This window comes from Bubalus bubalis, chromosome 11 (genome assembly GCF_019923935.1).
Source record: "Bubalus bubalis isolate 160015118507 breed Murrah chromosome 11, NDDB_SH_1, whole genome shotgun sequence".
NCBI lineage: Eukaryota > Metazoa > Chordata > Mammalia > Artiodactyla > Bovidae > Bubalus > Bubalus bubalis.
This window is the reverse complement of record NC_059167.1, coordinates 80,935,118-80,958,914: the sequence shown is the minus strand read 5'-3', so window position 1 is coordinate 80,958,914 and position 23,797 is coordinate 80,935,118. Positions and strand designations below refer to the sequence as shown.

General features: G+C 41.6%; 1 pseudogene; it reads right to left on the bottom strand.

Annotated features, from left to right (window-relative positions):
* Positions 1-22,194: 22,194 nt before the first annotated feature.
* Positions 22,195-22,373, bottom strand: LOC123328164 (annotated as a pseudogene).
* Between the last annotated feature and the right edge of the window lie 1,424 nt (positions 22,374-23,797).

Here is a 23,797-nt window from a genome sequence, read left to right as displayed (position 1 = left end):
AATAGCGCTGGCTGAATCTTCTTATATGTGTAATGTACTTATGTGGTCATCTCTTTTGGGGAATATACCTAGGAATAGAATTACTGGGTCATGAGGGGCTTCCTAGGTGTCTCAGTGATATAGAATCCACCTGCCAACGTAGGGGACATGGGGTTCAATCCCTCAGTTGGAAAGATCCCCTGGAGTAGAAAACGGCAACTCACTCCATATTCTTATCTGGAAAATTCCATGAACAGGGGAGCCTGGCGGGCTGCAAGTTCATGGGGTCTCATCAGAGTCACACGCGACTGAGCACGCACACACAGGGTATATTATGACAACTTTAGTGGGTACCGCCTTATAGTTCTCCACAGTAGTTGTTGCAGTATATACCTCTATCAGTAAAATATGTTCTGCTACAGGCTCGGCAGCACTAGGCATTATCAGTCTTTTTAATTTAGTCATTATGGCATCTCATTTGAAAATATTTTATTTTGAGATAATTTCAAATTGAGAGAAAAGGTGCAAGAGCAGTATACAAAACTTCCATTTTCTCTCTTCCTAGAGTCCCTATTTTTTAACATTTTACCACATTTCTCTCTCTCTTTAATGTATATGATGATTCTTTTTCTGAGAACAAGTTGGAGAACAATGACCCATCCCTTAAATACCACAGTCTATTTCCCCCAAATAAGAGCACTTTCTGATAGGACTATAACTAACCAGAGTCAGAAAATCAACACTGATACAGCACTATTATTCAATCCATAGACCCTGTTAAAATTTTGACAACTATCCCATTCTCTCCCTCTTTTTTCTGGTCTAGACTCCAATCCAGTATAATGTTGCATTTATTTGTCATGTCTGTTTAGGCTCCTGCAACCCAGAATAGTTCCTTAATGTTTTGCTGTTTTTTATGACCTTGACAGTTTTAAAGTCTATACACGTTTCATTCTGTTAGCACTATTGACTGGGGCTTGTCTGACGCTTCCTCATGTCCAGACTCGCCATGCGTTCTTGGCAGGAGAAACCTCTGAACTGGTGCCGTGCTCATCTCAGTGAATCACATCAGGAAACATGTGATGTCAACCTGTCCCATTGCTAATGAGGTTAAGCATAATCACCCGGCTAAGTTGCTGCTGCTGCTGCTGTTAAGTCGCTTCAGTCGTGTCCGACTCTGTGCGACCCCATAGACGGAAGCCCACCAGGCTCCCCCGTCCCTGGGATTCTCCAGGCAAGAACACTGCCATTTCCTTCTCCAATGCATGAAAGTGAAAAAGTGAAAGTGAAGTTGCTCAGTCGTGTCCGACTCTTAGCGACCCCATGGACTGCAGCCTACCAGGCTCCTCCATCCATGGGATTTTCCAGGCAAGAGTACTGGAGTGGGGTGCCATTGCCTTCTCTGGGCTAAGTTGCTACAGTACTATTAAATTTCTCTACTGTGAAGTCATCATTTTCCCATTTGTAATTTAATAGTGTTTTCTGGGGAGAGAGTCCCAAGACTATTCAATATCCTGTTCCTCATCAAACCTTTCCAATCTTAGTATCCATTGATGCTGCTGCTGCTGCTAAGTCACTTCAGTCGTATCCGACTCTGTGCAACCCCATAGACAGCAGCCCACCAGGCTCCCCCGTCCCTGGGATTCTCCAGGCAAGAACACTGGAGTGGGATCCATTGATGACTCCTGCCTAAACCAGCCATTAATATCATGGTTGCCACATGTTGATTTTTAAAAGTCAATCATTCTTTCTATGTGATTAGATAAGATTTAATTGTCATAAAGCTCTTTCCCTTCTTTCTTATTCACCTATTCATTCATTCATTTATTTATATCAGTATGGAATGAATCATGGATGTATTAATGTTAGTCAATGCATTAGGATCTGGTACTGTCATTATTATAATGATCAGAATGTTCCAGTTTTGGCTAGTGTGAACCCACTCAAGCTGACTCCCATGTCTTTTGGACATATCAAAGTGTTCTTTGAGCACTTCCTTATTTTCTGATACAATAGAATGTTCCAAACTCATTTATGCCCTAGTCCTGGAATCAGTTATTTCTTCGAGGAGCCCTGGTTCCTTTTATTTTTTATTATTTTAGAATTAATTTTTGTTGGGAGTGTAGTTGATTTACAATGTTAGTTTATGCTGTAAAGTGAATCATTTTATATATATCTATATATCTATATCCACTCTTTTTTAGATTCTATTCTCATATAGGTCATTACAGAGTACTGAGTAGAGTTCCCTGTGCTATATAGTAGGTTCTTATTAGATATCTTTTATATCTAGGCAATGGCACCCCACTCCAGTACTCTTGCCTGGAAAATCCCATGGGCGGAGGAGCCTGGTAGGCTGCAGTCCATGGGGTCGCTAAGAGTCAGACCTGTCTGAGTGACTTCACTTTCACTTTTCACTTTCATGCATTGGAGAAGGAAATGGCAATCCACTCCAGTGTTCTTGCCTGGAGAATCCCAGGGACGGGGGAGCCTAGTGGGCAGCCATCTATGGGGTCGCACAGAGTCGGACAGGACTGAAGCAACTTAGCAGCAGCAGCAGCAGCAGCAGTGTTTACATACTGCGTCCCAATCTCCTAATTTATCCCTCCCCTGCCCTGGTTTCTTTTAGTGGAGAATGGTATTTAGAAACCAAGATCTTGGTGTTTAGTATGCTTATAACTATGTATCACAAGGATCCACTGATTATTTCTATCTATCTATCCATCCAGTCTTCTTTCATCTATTTATTGTATCAAGTATGAGTTCACACCAACATCTCCAATTCCAATCCAATGCCTCCAGTTTTTTTCTAGTGTTCCTCCATTCCAAATGTGTAAATTCCTCCTCAGGCTCTGTAAACTGGGCTCTTATCATCATATATTTGCTTATTTCTCATTGTTTATAACCAATCTCCCAACCACAAAGACTGCCTTCTTGGCTGACCTTCTTCTTGGTCCTGCCAGCTTCTCAGTCCCAGCCCTGATGCCATCTCCTTGGCCAGCGTCTGCTTTGGTTTGTACTTTCCCCTGTGGTTATTTTGGCAGCCACACTGCCACCTTCAAAAGATCAATAAGGAAGTGCAGGGAAGAAGGGAGAGGAAGAGCCATCTTGTTATTTTAACTCTTCAGTTCAGTTCAGTCACTCAGTCGTGTCCGACTCTTTGTGACCCCATGAATCGCAGCACGCCAGGCTTCCCTGTCCATCACCAACTCCCAGAGTTCACTCAGACTCACGTTCATTGAGTCAGTGATGCCATCCAGCCATCTCATCCTCTGTCATCCCCTTCTCCTCCTGCCCCCAATCCCTCCCAGCATCAGGGTCTTTTCCAATGAGTCAACTCTTCGCATGAGGTGGCCAAAGAGCCATATTGATATGGCTCCTTAATAAGAATTCAACTCTCTTTAGGAACTTATACCCACTGGGTTTAGCCCCTTAAGAATCCCAGGGTGCTGGGTAATTTAAGGATTTAAAGTGACTAACTGAACTGAACAGTTGCAGGATTAAGCATTGTTTACTGAGAATAGGGGAAAGAGAAACAGCAGCAGCAGGTGGGGAAGAAAATGTGGTGAAGGATAAACAGTCACCACTCCTGTTGGGCCTTAGATAGAGCTCAAGTCAGTTTCCCAGCGAGAATGGGGCAGGAGCACTGATAGGAACCAGAGTGTGAGCTTGCCATAGGAAGGCTGGGTTTGGTTGGAGTGGGTTGGAAGATAGGTTTTCAGGTCTATCCTGAAGTGGAATGCACATTTTAGGACGGTTTTGGAATCAATTTGGTCTTCCCAGATGCCTTGTGGTCAGGCTAGAATTCGCAAGCTGCTTGAAATTCCCAGGCTCCTGAGCCAGGCTGGAGTCAGAATGGCCTCTGGAGGGCAGAGGAGCACTGTGTGATCTTCCTCAACTTAAATCTGGTCCAACCACTTTCATTGCCTTGTTTGTTTATTAGCAAACTTAGAGAACTCCTTGGCAGATTCTCTTCCACATTTTTGTTTAATAAACTAGAAAGAATAAGAGTTGGATGGTCTGGGATCAAACTCAGACAAGTTAAATGACATTTATCTAATGTTATAAAGTTATATATATGAGATGCTTTGGTTCATGTGTAAACAGGTGATAGTAATTAACAAGTTAATGAACCAGAGTAATGTTAATTACAGTGATTTGTTTGTTATAGTCATTACTGACAATCTGAAAGATGTAGTTTGAATTTCTTTTTTTTTTTTTTTTTTTTGAATTTCTAACAGTGGGAGATAACTGGCCAGGTCTCGCATTTCTGGCTGCGTAGAACAGTGGCTAGGCCTGAGAAGCATCTCAGATTGCCTGGGTGTGTATCCTGATAACACTGCTTACTAGATGTGTGTCTTTAGGCATGTCAGTTACCTTTTCTGTGCTTTAGTTCCCTCATCTGTAGAAGTACTACCTGGGGCTCTCATGAGGTTTTTATTTTATTTAATAAGAAAAATTATTTATTTGGCTGTGCTGGGTCTTAGTTGCTGCACACGGGATCTGCAGTCTTTGTCATGGCGTGCAGGTTCCTTAGGTGCCGCTTGTCAGATTTAGTTCCTTGGCCAGGAACAGAACCTGCGCCCCCTGTGTTGGGAGCACGGAGTCTTAGCCACTGGACCACCAGGAAAGTCCCCAACACACAATTCTTAGATTGGTTCCTGCATATGAGAAGCACCCAATAAAGATCAGTTTGCAGTTGTGATTGTTATTATCATCTTAAGCTGCAGATTCATGCTTAACTAAAAAATTCTGTAATAAATCTCATCAGCTTTTTTGTTTTGATTCTTCTATTGTGAGCTTACTACTAAAAATGTAGAGAGATCACTTCTATTTGCTTCTCCATTAATTTGAGATAGATGAGATTGAGTTAGTCTATTTTAGAAAAATAGCTGGTTGGGTTTAGCTGCTGTTTTCTTCAGTTCCATTTATGTTTCCATCATTACCTCCCCAGGAAGCTGGAACTGCTTTCATAGGTACTAATGTACCACTAATCTGAACCAGTGTCTGCTGACAGCTTTTCAATCATTGTGGTCTATTCAGTTCTTTTTACTCTAGAGGAATTTCTCTGCCAAGCAAAACTGAACCAAGCAATTTCAAACTTGTACTTAACACCCATTAAAAAAAACCCCTCTTGTTAATGAAGAAAGAGTGAGTGTTGTTGGGTGGAACTCTGAATTGGGAGCCAGAAGGTCAAAATTCAAGTTTCAACTTTGCAGCTACTTGCAAATATGTATTGTCTGTCTTCCCGAACGTAAAGCAATATGCCTGCCAAGCATTGAGGGGATTCAAAGAAAGGATTCAAACAAGAGGACTTTCTTCTTAGAGTCTCACAACCTAGGTGGAATAACAAAGCAGCTGTGATAATCGGAGGCTGAACGAAATACATGCAGAATCCAGCATCCTGAAGTACTCTGGAGGAAAGAACGAAATTGTAATAAGGGCTTGGGGGAAGGGTGCCCTGGGCAGTCAGAGCCTCTTCCGCCCGTTTTTTTTTTTTTTTGTATCAATAAGTCTAGAAACCCGGGAACAGTATTCACCAAATGCCCTTGCTCTCATGGTTCTTGCTGCAGTTTATGTTCTGCCAATGGTGGCACTTGGCAAGAGTGGAAAGCAGAAGAGAAGCCCAGGCATTTACCCCCTTCTCTTTTGGCAGCATTGGTAAGTGGATGTGTGAGCTTCCTGGACGTGAGTGTTCACACTGGCAGTGGTGCTCCCCAACTGATTCTGGGCTGTGAGGTCTGGATGAGTAGTAGTTTCTAGCAGATTCCTAAAAGCAGCAGTTCTGGGAAGAGCAGTTCCTCATTCAGCACTCACTCTCTAATAAAACTAGGTCTCTGGAATGACATGCTCTTTTCCACCTCTGAGTCTTTACTGATCTGACACCTATGCTGTCCTTCTTCCCACCTCCTTTGTATTTTATTCATCTTTATGGTCCAGCAACTAGTCATTGATTGTTGCATATCAAGTAACCAATCAATATTTTTTGTATGAATAGATGAAGGAATGAATGAAAGAAAAGGAGAAGTTACAGGCTTAGGCAGATTATAATGGAATGGGGGTGGTGAACATGGTGGAGAGGCTAGGATATGAAGAGACAAAGCAGAGTAATGATGGAAAGGGTTGGGAAAAGAATAAATGGAAACGTGACCCTTCACTAGAATAATATCATTGGGTTTTTAATAATCTATTATATATGAAAAAAGATAGAGCACCAAGGTTTGCTAACTATGTGAGAATCTGTTAAAGAATGAAGGCCTAGGAATTTCCTGGTGGTACAGTGGTTCAGACTCAGTGCTTTCACTGCTGAGGGCTGGCCAGGTCCAATCCCTGGATGGAGAGCTAAGATCCTGCAAGCTGAACTCGGCAGCCAAAAAAAAAAAAAAAAAAAAGCCAAAGGTAAGATGGCTGAAGAAATGTGGGAAGAATTAATTGTCTGGTGGTCAATGGATGTGGAGATGACCTAGAGACTGTAAGGAAGGAGATTTCAAACAGGAAGACAGATTCTATGTATGAATGGTGGGAAAGAGGTGGTTTAGTCACTAAGTCGTGTCTGACTCTTGCAACCCCATGGACTGTAGCCCGCCAGGCTCCTCTGTCCATGGGATTTTCCAGGCAAGAATACTGGAATGGATTGCCGTTTCCTTCTCCAGAGCATCTTCCCAACCCAGGAATTGAACCCGGGTCTCCTCCTGCACTGCAGGCAGATTCTTTACTAACTGAGCTATGAGAGAAGCCCCGATTTAGGTAGAGTAGGTCATAATATTTATGTGCGTCTGTGCTAAGTTGCTACAGTAGTGTCCCACTTTTTGCGACATCATGGATTGTAGCCCACCAGGCTCCTCTGTCCATGGGATTCTCCAGGTAAGAATACTGGAGTGGGTTGCCATGCCCTGCTCCAGGGGATTTTCCAGAACTAGGTATCGAACTTGTGCCTCCTGAGGCTTCTGCATTGCAGGCAGATTCTTTACTGATGAGCCACCAGGAAGTCCAATATTTGTATGGTGCTTTTCAATACTAAAAGTGCTTCTCAGGTGCATTATCTATTGTATCCTCATAGCAGCCCTGTGAGAAAAGTGGACTGTGTGTATTCAGTTGCTTCAGTTGTGTCTGACTGTTTGCAACTCTACGGACTGTAGCCTGCCAGGCTCCTCTTTTCATGGAATTCTCTAGGCAAGAATACTGGAGTGGGTTGCCATTTCCTTCTCCAGGGGATCTTCCCAACCCAGGGATCGAACCCTCATTTCTTATGTCTGCTGCATTGGCAGGCGTGTTCTCTACCACTAGTGCCTCCTAGGAGGTGTGAGAAAAGTATATACTATTAATAAAAATGGAAGTTTGCTTGGAAAAGCTATATATCTATTATGGAAAATGAAGATATATAGGTCACAAAGGAAAAGAATAGAAATCACTCAAAGCCATCTTTGTTACCATCTTGATGATGGCCTCTCAGAGCTTTTCTATGCCTGTGCTATGCTGTGCTGAGTTACTCAGTCATGTCCAACTCTTCGCGACCCCAAGGACTGTAGCCTGCCAGGCTCCTCTTTCTGTGGGAATTCTCCTTCCAGCAAGAATCCTGGAGAGGGCTTCCATGCCCTCCTCCGGGAGATCTTCCTGACCCAGGGATTGAACTAGGGTCTCTTGCATTGCAGGCGGATTTTTTACCAGCTGAGCTACCAGGAAAGCCACTTTCTATGTCTATTAATTTCTAAATTAAAAAATGGATTATTATATACTTTAGATTATTTTTAAGCTTTCTTTTTTTTTTAGGGCATTGTGAATATATTTTCATGTCATTAACTATTCCCCTGTGCATGATTATTAATGGCTATATAACATCCCATTATCTGTTCAGTTCAGTTCAGTTCAGTTGCTCAGTCGTGTCCGACTCTTTGTGACCCCATGAATCGCAGCACGCCAGGCCTCCCTGTCCATCACCAACTCCCGGAGTTCACTCAGACTCACATCCATCAAGTCAGTGATGCCATCCAGCCATCTCATCCTCTGTCATCCCCTTCTCCTCCTGCCCCCAATCCCTCTCAGCATCAGAGTCTTTTCCAATGAGTCAACTCTTCGCATGAGGTGGCCAAAGTACTGGAGTTTCAGCTTTAGCATCATTCCTTCCAAAGAAATCCCAGGGCTGATCTCCTTCAGAATGGACTGGTTGGATTTCCTTGCAGTCCAAGGGACTCTCAAGAGTCTTCTCCAACACCACAGTTCAAAAGCATCAATTCTTCGGTGCTCAGCTTTCTTCACAGTCCAACTCTCACATCCATACATGACCACAGAAAAAACCATAGCCTTGACTAGATGGACCTTTGTTGGCAAAGTAATGTCTCTGATTTTTAATATGCTATCTAGGTTGGTCATAACTTTCCTTCCAAGGAGTAAGTGTCTTTTAATTTCATGGCTGCAGTCACCATCTGCAGTGATTTTGGAGCCCCCAAAATAAAGTCTGCCACTGATTCCACTGTTTCCCCATCTATTTCCCATGAAGTGATGGGACCAGATGCCATGATCTTCGTTTCTGAATGTTGAGTTTTTTTTTTTTTTTTTTTTTTTTTACCATTAAAAAAATTTTATTGGGGTATAGTTGATTTACAATGTGTTAGTTTCAAGTATACAGTAAACTGAATCAGTTATACATACACTTTGGGATCCTCTTCTCTTATAGACTACTACAGAGCACTGAATTTCCTGTGCTATACTGGTCTTTATTAGTTATCTATTTTATACTTAGTGGTGTGTATGTATCAATTCCGATCTTCCAATTTATCCCTCCCCAAATCTTTCCCACTTCTAGGCATACAGTTCAGTGGTAATAACTATGTTCATAACATTGACCAATTATCACCACCATCCATCCCCATCAACTCTTTCACCTTGTAAAAGTGAAACAATACCCATTAAATACTTCTTCACTTCCTCATTCCCAGCTCCTGACAATCAGCAGGATTATTCTTCTTCTAAGAATATATCCAGACAACCTATGTTTTCACCAATTCATCAAAAAGAAAACTGAATGATTGTGTTAATAGTATAATTAAAACCTCAAATATTAAAAATATTATGGTACTCCATCTAGAAATCCTCAACACTGGTGTCAATATATGACAAACCTAATTTTAGTTTTTTGTAATGTAGCTGGAAAGAGGTACATACAGCTAGATGTCAACTGATGCTCATTCACTTTCACATCCCTAAACCTTTCTGTACCCTCTTGTTTTTACTCAGACCCACCTATTTTTATTTGCTTTAAAACATTTTATTGCAATCTTTCTAATAAAGATCACCTAATTGATTTTGGTCCCCAAACTTCTAATCAGCCCATCCCCTCTGCACTGGAGTTTGACAGCTGCTCACACAGGTTCATGCAGGAAACATGTGAAGTTCCAAGGATCTGACCAACACCAGGTAGGACATCCTCTGCATCAGCAAAATCCTAAAACACAGTACCAGGCAGAAGGCATGCTGCTCTCCACTTCTTGTCACAGCCTGTTGCTGAAGTGGCAGGAACCACCACCTGGACATCCCAGCCACCCCTAAAGTGCTTCTCCAAGAGAATTCTAAACCTTAGGCCTTCAGTCACCAGGTTAGCCTGGAATCTCTGTGAAGGGGTACTGCCCTGGCTGGACTTCCAAAGCTCTCAGGCCTTCTTTTAAAAATAACACACCGGTGGACGTTTTAACTCCCTCGTGGTGCCTCGGACCCTCCTTCGAGAATCAGGAGCCTGCACGCGGTAGCTGTGCAAAGACGGCGCAGGCGGCAGCCTCCCCCTGGTTTGGCGAAGGTTCCGCAGCAGACTACTGGGGAACCGCCGGAGAACCATTTCTACTCTCCGCGTGTTCACCGAACAAAGAGCTGAATGTTGAGTTTTAAGCCAACTTTTTCACTCTCCTCTTTCACCTTCATCAAGAGGCTTTTTGTTCCTCTTCACTTTCTGCCATAAGGGTGGTGTCATCTGCATATCTGAGGTTATTGATATTTCTCCTGGCAATCTTGATTCCAGCTTGTGCTTCTTCCAGCCCAGCGTTTCTCATGATGTACTCTGCATAGAAGTTAAATAAGCAGGGTGACAATATACAGCCTTGATGTACTCCTTTTCCTAAGTTATAATATAAACTAGTCATTTTTTGCTAGCATTTAGCTGACTCCAGTTTTTTACTTTTGTATAAAATGTTATCCTTTTCATTAAGTCTGTACACATTATCTTCAGTTATGTCCTTAGGATCAGTTCAGTTCAGTTGCTCAGTCGTGTCTGACTCTTTGCGACCCCATGGACTGCAGCACACCAGGCTTCCCTGTCTATCATCAACTCCTTGAGCTTACTTAAACTCATATCCATTGAGTCAGTGATGCCATCCAACCATCTCATCCTCTGTTGGCCCCTTCTCCTCCTGCCTTCAATCTTTCCCAGCATCAGGGTCTTTTCCAATGAGTCAGTTCTTTGCATCAGGTGGCTAAAGTATTGGAGTTTCAGCTTCAGCATCAATCTTTCCAATGAATATTCAGGACTGATTACCTTTAAGATAGACTGGTTGGATCTCCTTACAGTGCAAGGGACTCTCAAGAGTCTTCTCCAACACCCAAGTTCAAAAGCATCAATTCTGCTATACTCAGCTTTCTTTATAGTTCAACTCTTACATCCATACATGACTACTGCAAAAACCATAGTTTTATCCTTAGGATAACTGCCTTAAAGTGTGTTGAATGAAAAGATACCCAGCCTAAGAGCTGAGAATTATGCTTTATGGACTCTGAGAGAGGCCAAACTAAGAGTTTGGAGTGGAGAAGAGTTTGTCAGAATTTGGAGTGGAGAAAGGTTTATTGCAAGGCCAAGCAAGGAGAATGGGGAGGCTAAAAAGATTCAAAGTCCCCAGTGGGTTTCAGGGAAGCTTTTATTAAATTGGAAGTATAGTGGATCTACCATGTTGTTTCTGATATACAGCAAAGTGACTCAGTTATGCATATGTATTCTTTCAGATTCTTTTCCACTACAGGTTAATACAAGATACTGAATATAGTTCCCTATGCTAGCTATATAGTAGGGCTTCCCAGGTACAGAGTGGCAAAGAATACGCCTGCCAATGCAGGAGATGCGGGTTTGATCCCTGGGTAGGGAAGATCCCTTGGAGGAGGAAATGGCAACCTGCTTCAGTATTTTGCCTGGAAAATTCCATGGACAGAGAAGCCTTACAGGCTACAGTCCATGGTGTGGCAAACAGTCAGACACAACTGAGCGCACAAGCACATGTTTAAAATAGGACCTTGTTTGTCTATTTCATGTATAGTGGTGTGTGTTAATCCCCAGCCCCCTCTCCTCTTTCCCCTTTGGTAACCATAAATTTGTTTTCTTTTCTTATTTATTTATAGCTGTGCTGGGTCTTCCTTGCTGTGTGCGGGCTTTCTCTAATTGTGGCAAGGGGAGGCTTCTCTTTATTGCAGCTCATGGGCTTCCCATTGTGATGTCTTCTGTTGTTGTGGAGCCTAGGCTCTGGGCACTTCAGTGCCCTAGGCTCTGGGCACCTATGAGCCCAGTGGCACATGGGCTCAGTAATTGTGGTTCAAGGGTTCAGCTGCGCCTTGGCATGTGGGATTCTCCTGGACCAGGGATCGAATCTGTGTCCCCTGCATCAGCAGGCAGACTCTTCAACACTGGATCACCAGAGAAGTCCCATAAGTTTTTTCTATGTCTGTGAGTCTATTTCTATTTTGGAAATAAGTTCACTTGTATTTTAGAGTCCAAATATAAGTAATACCTGTAAGTAAGTAATATTTGTCTTTTTCTTTCTTAGTATGATAATCTCTAGGTCTATCCATGCTGCTGCAAATGCCAGTATTTCATTTTTTATGACTAATAGTCCTTTGTATATATATATATATCTCACATTTTCTTTATACATTCATCTGTCAATGGACATTTAAATTGCTTCCCTGTTTTGGCTATTGTAAATACGGCTGCTGGGAACATTGGGGTGCATGTATCTTTTCAGATTAGAGTTTTCTCTGGATATATGCTCAGGAGGGGATTGCTGCTTCATATGGTAACTTTTAGTTTTTTTAAAGGAACCTCCATATTGTCCTCCATAGTGGCTGCACCAATTTATATTCCCACCAACAGTTTTTGAGGGTTCCCTTTTCTCCACACTCTCTCCAGCATTTATTATTCGTAGACTTTTTGATTATGGCCATTCTGACTGGTGTAAAGTGATACCTCATTGTAGTTTTGATTTGCATTTCTCTAGTAGGGATATTCGGAGAAGGCAATGGCACTCCACTCCAGTACTCTTGCCTGGAAAATCCCATGGATGGAGGAACCTGGTGGGCTACAATCCATGGGGTTGCTAAGAGTCAGACACAACTGAGCAACTTCACTTTCACTTTTCACTTTCATGCACTGGAGAAGGAAATGGCAACCCACTCCAGTGTTCTTGCCTGGAGAATCCCAGGAGCGAGGAAGTCTGGTGGGCTGCTGTCTATGGGGTCGCACAGAGTCAGACACGACTGAAGCGACTTAGCAGCAGCAGTAGGGATATTGAACATCTTTTCATGTGCCTATTGATTATCTGTATCTTTGGATAAATGTCTATTTAAGTCTTCTGCCCATTTTTTGATTGGATTGTTTGTTTTTTGATATTGAGCCGTATGAGCTGTTTGTATGTTTTAGAAATTAAGCCCTTGTCAGTCACATCATTTGCAAATATTTTCTCCCATTCTATTGGTTATATTTTAATTCTCCAAAGAAGTGGTTTGCTGCCTAAATGATATTGAAGGATTGATTTGCCCCACCATATTTTCTTTTATTGCTTTTTTAGTATCAATGGGATTTCCAACTGAACTGAAATTCAGAGTTCTATGTTATAGAATTTTAGGGTTTAATTTATCATGCATTCAAAAGCTTGCATAAGGCACTTAACAAAGGTCCTCTTTCTGAATTCACTGGCTAAATCCAGAGCAAATCTCTGTGATCATCTTTATTAGCCCCTGAATATTGCTCCCAGTCTTTACTTTATATTGTGCAGGCCTAGGTGTCCATGGGGTAACAAAGAGCTGGACACGACTTAAGTGATTAAATTACCACCACCAGATAACCCTATTGATTTCCTTTAGTGTGTTTAATTAGATTTTCCTGAGGATCAGATTCATATGCCCTGTCCTATAGTACCAGGCAGAAAAGCACTTCCCAATAAGATGTAATGTCTATCCCACAATATAATTAGGCAAAGAGATGTAGCCATCTTATATAAAGCCCATTTAAATATGCCAATATTCATAAGCTTTTATCTCAATTCTATCAGCTTTTATACTTTTAACTTTATTCTCCATTAAGATCCCATCAACAAGCTTTACTCTTACAAGGAGTCCAGAAACCATCCTTTTTATCTTGACCATTTTACATAATAAAGCTCTGGGGTCCCCAATCCAACTCCTTGGTTGACCAAAGAGTTAATTTTTTCCACTTAATTAAAAAATTTTTTTTCTTATTTTTTTTCACTTGATTAATTGGCCCAAGAAATTATTGGCCAGGTATCTCATAATTTTCTTCTAGTCTTTTAAATATAAATATATATTTAAACAGGGGTGAATAGAGTAGACTTGTTTGGGGCCCTTTAAAGTTGGCATTGGGTTGCATTCCATGGGCCTGCAAGCCTTGTAGTTGCCCAGCCTCAAAAGACCAAAGAAATAGCCCCAAGATAGTGACAAGAGATATCAATGATTTAATAGACAGGAGATCTTCCATACCTGAAACAAGTTCCTGAAGTGATATCCCACTGTTTGTGGCAGGCAGGACACAACAGCAATCTTTGCTGCTGCGGGTAGAAGGAGGCTACCATTTATAGGGGGAATCGATATTGGATTGGCTCATCAGTTACCAGGGAAACCAGCAGTTGGGGCACATCCCTCATAGCCCCTCAGGTTAACAACCATTAGGAAGGCAGATGTTTTCCTTCCTAGCAGGTGGAGCCTTTCTGGTCTAAGGGGTAAGGAGGTTTGTGTGAGTAGGGTACAGGTAAAGCAGATTGTCAATCAGGGGAGGCACAGAGAGCAAAAGAACAGCCCTCTTGAATGGACTGACCACACAATGAGGGACCAATAGAGGGTCCCTTTGACCCATTTGGGGCTTCCCTGGTGGCTCAGAGGTTAAAGTGTCTACCTGAAATGCGGGAGATCCGGGTTCTATCCCTGGGTTGGGAAGATCCCCTGGAGAAGGAAATGGCAACCCATTCCAGTATTCTTGCCTGGAGAATCCCATGGAGGCAGGAGCCTGGTAATTCCATGGATGGAGGAGCCTGGTAGGCTACAGTCCACGGGGTGGCAAAGAGTCGGACATGACTAAGCTACTTCACTTCACTTTGACTTATTCGACCTTAGGTAGTGTTGTATCAAAACTTTTTGTTTTTAATCCTATTAACATCTATTTTATTTATTCCATTTCTTAATAATAATCTAAAAATTTTTATACTTTTGTGATGAGTTCTTTTAAAATTTCCACCTTGTTGGGAAAAAGTCTCTAGACTTAAGTTTTTTCTTACTTCCCTGCTAATAAACTTAGTTAATATTAATTATCCTAATTTTTTTATTAGCATCGATAAGACTCATTGAGCAGAAGCAGAGACCACAAATAAAGATTCTCAAACCATTTTTTCCAAATTAAAGGAGTTCTTAGGTTAACCATTATATATATATTTTCCCACTATCTAACTTGTTTTTTTCCACCAATAAAACAGCTGTTTATGATGAGAGCTCTTTAAAAATTTACCAGTTTAGAAGTTTCTCCAGTTTAAATGATCCATCATCTGGCCATTTATGAAATATATCTTAATAGTGAATCAAACCAATAAGATAAAAGAGGTGTACCCACAGGAGATCACGAAGGATGCCACTGATACAAGATCCAGAAAATTTATTCCCCAGGATAGTCTAAGAAAGAAAAGGCTTTCACTGTATAGCTGATGCAATAATGGTTAAGATCTCAAAAAGTCCCTGATAGTTGGCACAGTCAGAAAAAAGACTGCTCAGAATCCTGGTCTATTCAGTTGGCTGTCAATATGTGTACCTTCCACATGGCAGAGAAAAGTTCTCAAAATACAACACACACACACAAAATTGAGATATAGAAGAGTTCCATAACTCCTTCCAATTTTCCCTCCTCTTTGGAACCCATTCCCTTTTCCTATCCTCAGCCCCTGGTAACCATCAACCTGATCTCTGTACTCTTTGCCTTCTCCAGACTGTCACATCAATGGAATCATGCAATATGTAGTCTTTAGTGTCTGGATTATTCCACTTAGCAAATGCTTTTGAAATGAGTCCATATTTCTGCCTATATCATTAGTTATAACTTTTTATTGCTGAGTAGCATTCCATGGGACTTCTCAAGTGGCTCAGTGGGTAAAGAATCTGCCTGCAATGCAGGAGATGCAGGCAGACATGGGTTTGATCCCTAGATCCGGATGATCCCCTGGAGGAGGGCATGGCAACCCACTCCAGTATTCTTGCCTGGAGAATCGCATGGACAGAGGAGCCTGGTGGGCTACAGTTCATAGGTTGCAAAGAGTCAGATACAACTGAAGCAACTGAGCATGCATGCAAGCACAGCATTCCGTGGTATTGCTGGAGGAAGGGAGACCCCTTCCAGGGCCCGAGACTGGGTTCTAACCCTTGGAAATGAATTGTCCGAGAAGACACATGCCGACAAAGCAAGAGACTTTACTGGGAAAGGGTGCCCGGGAGGAGAGCAGGAGGGTAAGGGAACCCAGGAGGCCTCTGCCACATGGCTTGCAGTCTTGGGTTTTATTATGATAGGATTAGTTTCTGGGTTGTCTCTGGCCAGTCATTCTCGCTCAAGGTCCTTCCTGGTGATGGATGCATTGCTCCACCAAAAATTCCAGTGAGGATTCTGGGAGGTTGGTAGGGCACATGACATCTCCTTTTAAACTTTCCTGAATACTTCTGGTTAGTGGTAACTTGTTAGTTCTGTGTTCCTTACCAGGGCCTCCCGTTGTAAAATAACTCATGCAAATGGTTACTATGGTGCTTGGCCAGGGTGGGGTATTTCAGTCACTGTGTTTTCCCTAACAGTATGAGTATCCCATTGATTTATTTATCTATTCACCAGTTGATATTTGGGTTGTTTCCAGGTTAGGGCTATTTTTGAGTAAATTTCTATGAACATTTGCATACAAGTATTTGAGTAGACATACTTTTTTATTTCCTCTGGGTAAACATCTAAAGGTGGGATTGCTAGATTATGTGGTAAGTTTATATTTATCTTTATTAAAGACTGTTGAACATTCCTACTGGCAACATAAGAGCTCCAGACTCTTTAAGGATCCTTCACATACATATACTCTACTTTTCCTACCAAAATAGGTCATTTTTGAGAGGATCCTTTCTACTGTGAAAGCTCAGAAAAGGTTTTGTAGGGTGTTTCAGTTACTCACTCTAATGGTTAGTATAACAGATTGCACCATTAAGAAATGCTCATGTTTACTAATAAAGACTATCCAACCCCAATCCTCTTTTTCTCTGACTGTTACTCATCGCTCCTGAATTTTCTTTACCCTCTTTTAAAAAATATTTATTCATTTGTCTGTACCAGGTCTTAGTTGCAGCATGTGGGATTGAACCTGGGCCCCCTGCATTGGGAGTGCAAAGTCTTAGCCACTGGACCAACAGGGAAGTCCCTTTTCACTTTTTCATCAGGGTGCTGCTGCTGCTGCTGCTAAGTTGCTTCAGTCCTGTCTGACTCTGTGCGACCCCATAGATGGCAGCCCACCAGGCTCCCCCGTCCCTGGGATTCTCCAGGCAAAACACTGGAGTGGGTTGCCATGTCCTTCTCCAGTGCATGAAAGTGAAAAGTCAAAGTGAAGTCGCTCAGTCTTGTCCGACCCTCAGCAATGCCATGGATTGCAGCCCACCAGGCTCCTCCGTCCATGGGATTTTCCAGGCAAGAGTACTGGAGTGGGGTGCCATTGCCTTCTCTGCTTCATTAGGGTGAACAACATTAAAAACTTTGGCTAGCTAACTAATTATTAGTGTCAAGGATTTTTATTTTTGATATTAAAAAAAGCAAAATTCATTTCTGGGCCTCTCCTATTCATTCTTCAGTTTTTCTCATCACTCCTGAAGAAAGTTCAGGAGTGTGAGTAACAGTCAGAGATAAAGAGGATTGGGATTGGATAATCTTTATCTGGGGAAGATCCCTTGGAGGAGGGCATGGCAATCCACTCCAGTACTCTTGCCTGGAGAAAACATGGACAGAAGAGCCTGGCAGGCTACAGTCCCTAGGCTTGCAAAGAGTTGGACATGACCGAAGTGACTTAGCACGCAATCTTTACATGTTCTCTCTGAACTTTAGTTTTATAGACAGACACATTTCCTGGTGATTTAGATTTCCCTTCCCTTATATTTCCTTTCATTTTGATTTTTTGAAAGTCCTTCTTCTCCTTTCCTTTCCTCAGGAGTGTATCTTGATATCGTTCTTTGCCTTTGTGATGGGTGGCTGCATCTGCCTGCATGATTCCTTGCGTGGGGACAGCCAGGTCTTGGCTTATTCTTGACTTTCCTGCATGCAGAGCATTTTTGCTTCTTTTCTACATGCATAGAAGGAAAAGAGAGAAAATTACATGATTCTCTGACTGTGTGTCCAGGAAAGGCCCTGTGAGCTTGAAAGCCCTGGGTTTTTATTATCCAACCAGAAGGAGGTATTCATTTCTACTTCAATAGAGGCACACAGCTCTTTTTCAGACTGGAGCTGACTATTTTGCATGAAACAAAGAAGTTATACATTAGCATGGGGTAGCTGGCTTTTCTCAGTAGCTGTCTAACAATGACTAGAGACAATGGTTTAATTATAAGCTGCCACAGTTAAAAGACTCTTAACCCACATACAATATCTTATCAAAATTTCACCATTCCTTTGGAAAGAGGTTTAAACTGGTTTGCAGAGCTAATAAAGAGCCTACTTTGTCTTTTCCATTTCCTTGCTGCTCCCAAAGCATCTCAAGCCTATTTCAGCCTCTGGCTTTTGCCAAAGCTGTTCCCACAGTCTGGGGTGCCTTCCCTCCTTTCTTGTGCTTATCTATTATTTACTTCTCTTTCAAAGCTCTTTTCAGACACTTCCTCCTTTAAGAAGGTTTTTGTTTTTTTTTCATCTTTACAATTTCAGTCCACTGAGCTCTACTGTCTATGGACATGCATTTCTCGTGCACATAATTTAATACAGATTATTCTTCAGTTGTATGAATTGGTGGTCTTATGGTTATTTATTTATTTCAGAAAAGAACTATTGGAGAGTAGATACCGTATCTTACTCATTTTTGCATTTCAGTCCCTAACACAGCTCCTGGCAGTGCAAAATTCTGTTGAATGAGTGATTGAATGTTAGGCATATGGCAGGGACTCGATAAATAATTGTTGGTTGATTGATAAGAGGCCTTTTTAGGAAATGCTACATAACTTCATCGGCAGCATCACCATTTTAATGCTGATTTGTACTGTCTGCAGAAGTTTAGTTAGAAACTACCTACCCTCATGTCTTCTTCCTGCACTGACTCCTTTTCTCTCCTTCCAGTGAGTTGGACAGCAAAGGGGTAGATGACCTAAAAGACAAGAAAATAGGGAGGATTAAGAAGGATAAACAGACAATTGGAAAATCTTTTAAAATATATCTTGGTTATGAATTGTATTCAGCTCCACAGGTTGGGAATTATTTTACATTAAATGAGTACATTAAAAATGTGGGACAAATAATGAATGATTGCAAGGTCTTGTTTACACGTAAAGCCACTGAGCACAGTGCTTATTTCTAAGGATGGCAGGGTGAAGTGAGGCTCCTTTCTTCCGCTGGAGGGAGGCACACTTCACCCAAAGGGAAGGTTTCACCTAGATGTCATCCAGAGAGTCAAGATTCAGGACTGTGTTTATGAAGAGAATTTGAATTAGCGTCTTAGTGTGTTTTCTCTGTGCCCAATTCTTGTTTCCCCTCTCTCCAGGGTTACTCCAAGGCAGCCACTGTGATCAGCACAGGGAGGAAGGAGAGCCACTCCTTGGGCTCCTACCTCCATTCTCTTAAGGAGGAGCCTTCTGACAAGGAAAGAGCCTTCCAGACTGAGGAGCTAGCTGGATTTTTGCTCAGGTTTTTTCTCTCCAGGTTGTTGAGGTGAAATATAATGCTGCTGCTGCTGCTAAGTCACTTCAGTCGTGTCTGACTTTGCGCGACCCCATAGATGGCAGCCCACCAGGCTCCGCTGTCCCTGGTATTATCCAGGCAAGAACGCTGGAGTGGGTTGCGATTTCCTTCTCCAATGCATGCATGCATGCTAAGTTGCTTCAGTTGTGTCCGCCTCTGTGTGATCTTATGGACAGCAGCCCGCCAGGCTTCTCTGTCCACGGGACTCTCCAGGCAAGAATACTGGAGTGGGTTGCCATTTCCTTCTCCAAAATATAATAAGTCAACTCTTTTTTTTTTTTTTTCCAGTATATCTTTCTTTTTTTTTTTAAATTTTATTTAATTTAATTTATTTTTTTTTAAATTTTATTTTATTTTTAAACTTTACATAACTGTATTAGATTTGCCAAATATCAAAATGAATCCACCACAGGTATACATGTGTTCCCCATCCTGAACCCTCCTCCCTCCTCCCTCCCCATTCCATCCCTCTGGGTCGTCCCAGTGCACCAGCCCCAAGCATCCAGTATCGTGCATCAAACCTGGACTGGCAACTCGTTTCATACATGATATTTTACATGTTTCAATGCCATTCTCCCAAATCTTCCCACCCTCTCCCTCTCTCACATAGTCCATAAGACTGTTCTATACATCAGTGTCTCTTTTGCTGTCTCGTATGCAGGGTTATTGTTACCATCTTTCTACATACCATATATATGCGTTAGCATACTGTATTGGTGTTTTTCTTTCTGGCTTACTTCACTCTGTATAATAGGCTCCAGTTTCATCCACCTCATTAGAACTGATTCAAATGTATTCTTTTTAATGGCTGAGTAATACTCCATTGTGTATATGTACCACAGCTTTCTTATCCATTCATCTGCTGATGGACATCTAGGTTGCTTCCCTGTCCTGGCTATTATAAACAGTGCTGCGATGAACATTGGGGTACACGTGTCTCTTTCCCTTCTGGTTTCCTCAGTGTGTATGCCCAGCAGTGGGATTGCTGGATCATAAGGCAGTTCTATTTCCAGTTTTTTAAGGAATCTCCACACCGTTCTCCATAGTGGCTGTACTAGTTTGCATTCCCACCAACAGTGTAAGAGGGTTCCCTTTTCTCCACACCCTCTCCAGCATTTATTACTTGTAGACTTTTGGATCGTAGCCATTCTGACTGGCATGAAATGGTACCTCATAGTGGTTTTGATTTGCATTTCTCTGATAATGAGTGATGTTGAGCATCTTTTCATGTGTTTGTTAGCCATCTGGATGTCTTCTTTGGAGAAATGTCTATTTAGATCTTTGGCCCATTTTTTGATTGGGTCATTTATTTTTCTGGAGTTGAGCTGTAGGAGTTGCTTGTATATTCTCGAGATTAGTTGTTTGTCAGTTGCTTCATTTGCTATTATCTTCTCCCATTCTGAAGGCTGTCTTTTCACCTTGCTAATAGTTTCCTTTGATGTGCAGAAGCTTTTAAGGTTAATTAGGTCCCATTTGTTTATTTTTGCTTTTATTTCCAATATTCTGGGAGGTGGGTCATAGAGGATCCTGCTGTGATGTATGTCAGAGAGTGTTTTGCCTATGTTCTCCTCTAGGAGTTTTATAGTTTGTGGTCTTACGTTTAGATCTTTAATCCATTTTGAGTTTATTTTTGTGTATGGTGTTAGAAAGTGTTCTAGTTTCATTCTTTTACAAGTGGTTGACCAGATTTCCCAGCACCACTTGTTTAAGTCAACTCTTTTCCAAGGAACAAGCAAAGAATGATTCCACTTAACTGTTAAAACTCTGTAATATTATTGTAGGGAGGGGGCCCCATCCAGGGCCTGAGAGTGGGCTCTTGTCCAACTGTCTTTCTATGTAAGGACTGGAATTCAGGGACCCTTTAGGGGAGAAACAGGTAGGCCCAATAACAGATATTAGAACTGATGTCAATACAGAAAATGGATGCTTACATAATTAACTGGAAAAAAAAAATATGAGCACATGTAGCCACATATCTCCATGGGTTGGTGGACCAGTTGATATTTTGGTTACAAATGCATAGATGGCTGATTGGCTGAATGAATGAATATTTCATACCAAGGGAATTTGGATTAGTTGGTTTGTGGTGTGAACAAAGCTAGATACTATATACACCTTATGTCTGTAATTAACTTTCTAGTACTGAAGGCCTTAAACCCTTTACATGAGCAATGTGAAGTTTCTTAGATTTCTAAAATAGTGTGACTTGCAAGTACCTAATGGAATGTTAGAGAAAGCTAAAGGATAAGCACTGCAGGAAGTGAGATGGGCACTAAGATAGAAGTCTGCAGTGTGGTGTAATAATAAAATGGGAAGGAACATTAATTTACCATTTATAATCCCTATTGCTCTATAAAAAGGGAATATCCTAAGAATGTTGTTTGTTGAGCAGCATGTGGGAATTAAAGCCTGGAGACGCTGGGAAAGGACTAAATTCCTTTTATAAGAAAGATGCTGGTGGCATCATAAAAGGACAGGTAGGGAGGCACCCAGAGGCTGAGAATGCTGGAACCAGTGGGCAGAGGGATGGGAAATATTGTTCCTAAAGAGTACATTTTTATCTTTGTACATTTTTGAACTTTATATAAATGGTGTCAAATTGTGTATATTCTTTTCTGACTGCAATATTATGTTCCTGACAGTCATCCATGTTAAAATGTGTGACTATCATTCATTCATTTCATGGCTGTATACTATCCTATTATGTAACATTGCTTTATCCTTTACTTTGTGGAGAGACATTTGAATTGTTTCCAGTTTCTTCCCCCAATTTCTAGAAGTGTGCTGTGAGTGTTTTTGGACAAGTCTCTTGGACACACATGTAAGAATTTCTCCAGGGTACCTGCTGGGTTTGGTGGTTTTAGTAGGTTATGGGTTATGCAGATCTTCAGCTTCTTTAGATAATATGAAATTGTATCAATTTATTTATTTTTGAAGTTTTAAAAACTTTTATATGCAAAGCACTGGTATTGTTTCTGCATAAGGTAGCTGTGCTGGATGATCCATTTAAAGAAGTTCAGTTAGTCCAACTTAATGAAGCCGATGTCTTTCGTGTACTGGCGGAAACACTAGGGACACATATTGAGGCCTGTTTCTGGATCAGACCATGCCGGTTTGAGAAGACCTGGCAAGAGCGAGAACCCTGGCCGAATTGTCTCAGATGGCTCCAATAGAGCTGCTGGTGATCCATGTTGTTGTCTTGGCTTCAACAAGGCTGAAATTGTACCAATTTATAATCTCACCAGCAATTTATGAGAGGTGACATCTTAATAATAATAATGTTTTGCAATTCATGAGTGTATTTCTCTTTTTATTATAAAAGCCTTTAATTTTTTCTCAGTGGTTTATCGTTTTCAGACTTGCATATTCAAGTCTTAAAAATCTTTTGTTAAATTTACCCCTTCAAGTATTTCATATGTTTTGGTGTTGTTGTAAATGTTTTTTTTCTTAAATTCAATTTCTAATTGTTTATTGCTAGCATATAAGGTAGTATCATAGGCTTCTCTATAAGGGCTTCCCAGGTAGCTCAGTGGTAAAGAATCCGCCTGCAATGCAGGAGACGTGGGTTAGATTCCTGACTGGCAAAGATTCAGTGGGGTCCTGAGAGTCACACAGGACTTAGTGACTAAACCACCACGACCATATGTTTCCCCACAAAAATCTGGTATTCTACAACCTTACTACATTTATTCATTAATTCTAGGAACATTTTGGGGTAGATTCCTTAGGATTTTCTACATAGATGATTATGTCATTTGCAAACAAAGACCATTTTACTTTCTCTCAACCCTCCCTCCTTCGTGTGTTTTTTTCCCCCTTTTTATTGAGGTATAATTGACAATATTGCAAGGTATTTAAAGTGTACAGAGGTGATGATTTGATAGATGTATATACTGTTAAAGGATCCCCTCCCCCCCCAGAGTTAATTAACATATTCATCACCTTATATATTTACCTTTTTATTTGATGAAAACATATAAGTTCTACACTCTTCAGTCAGTTCAGTTCAGTCGCTCAGTCATGTCCGACTCTTTGCGGCCCCATGAATCGCAGCACGCCAGGCCTCCCTGTCCATCACCAACTCCTGGAGTTCACTCAGACTCACGTCCATCAAGCCAGTGATGCCATCCAGCCATCTCATCCTCTGTCGTCCCCTTCTCCTCCTGCCCCCAATCCCTCCCAGCATCAGAGTCTTTTCCAGTGAGTCAACTCTTCACATGAGGTGGCCAAAGTACTGGAGTTCTACACTCTTAGCAACTTTCAATTACACAATATAGTGTTATCAATTATATTCACCCCATTATATTAGATCCTCATACTTTATTCATCTTATAATTGAAAGTTCGTAGACTTTTAGCATGGAGAAGGCAATGGCACCCCACTCCAGTACTCTTGCCTGGAAAATCCCTTGGACGGAGGAGCCCAGTGGGCTACAGTCCATGGGGTTGCTGAGAGTCGGACACGATTGAGCGACTTCACTTTGACTTTTCACTTTCATGCATTGGAGAAGGAAATGGCAACCCACTCCAGTGTTCTTGCCTAGAGAATCCCAGGGACAGGAGAGCCTGGTGGGCTGCCGTCTATGGGGTCACACAGAGTCGGACACGACTGAAGTAACTTAGC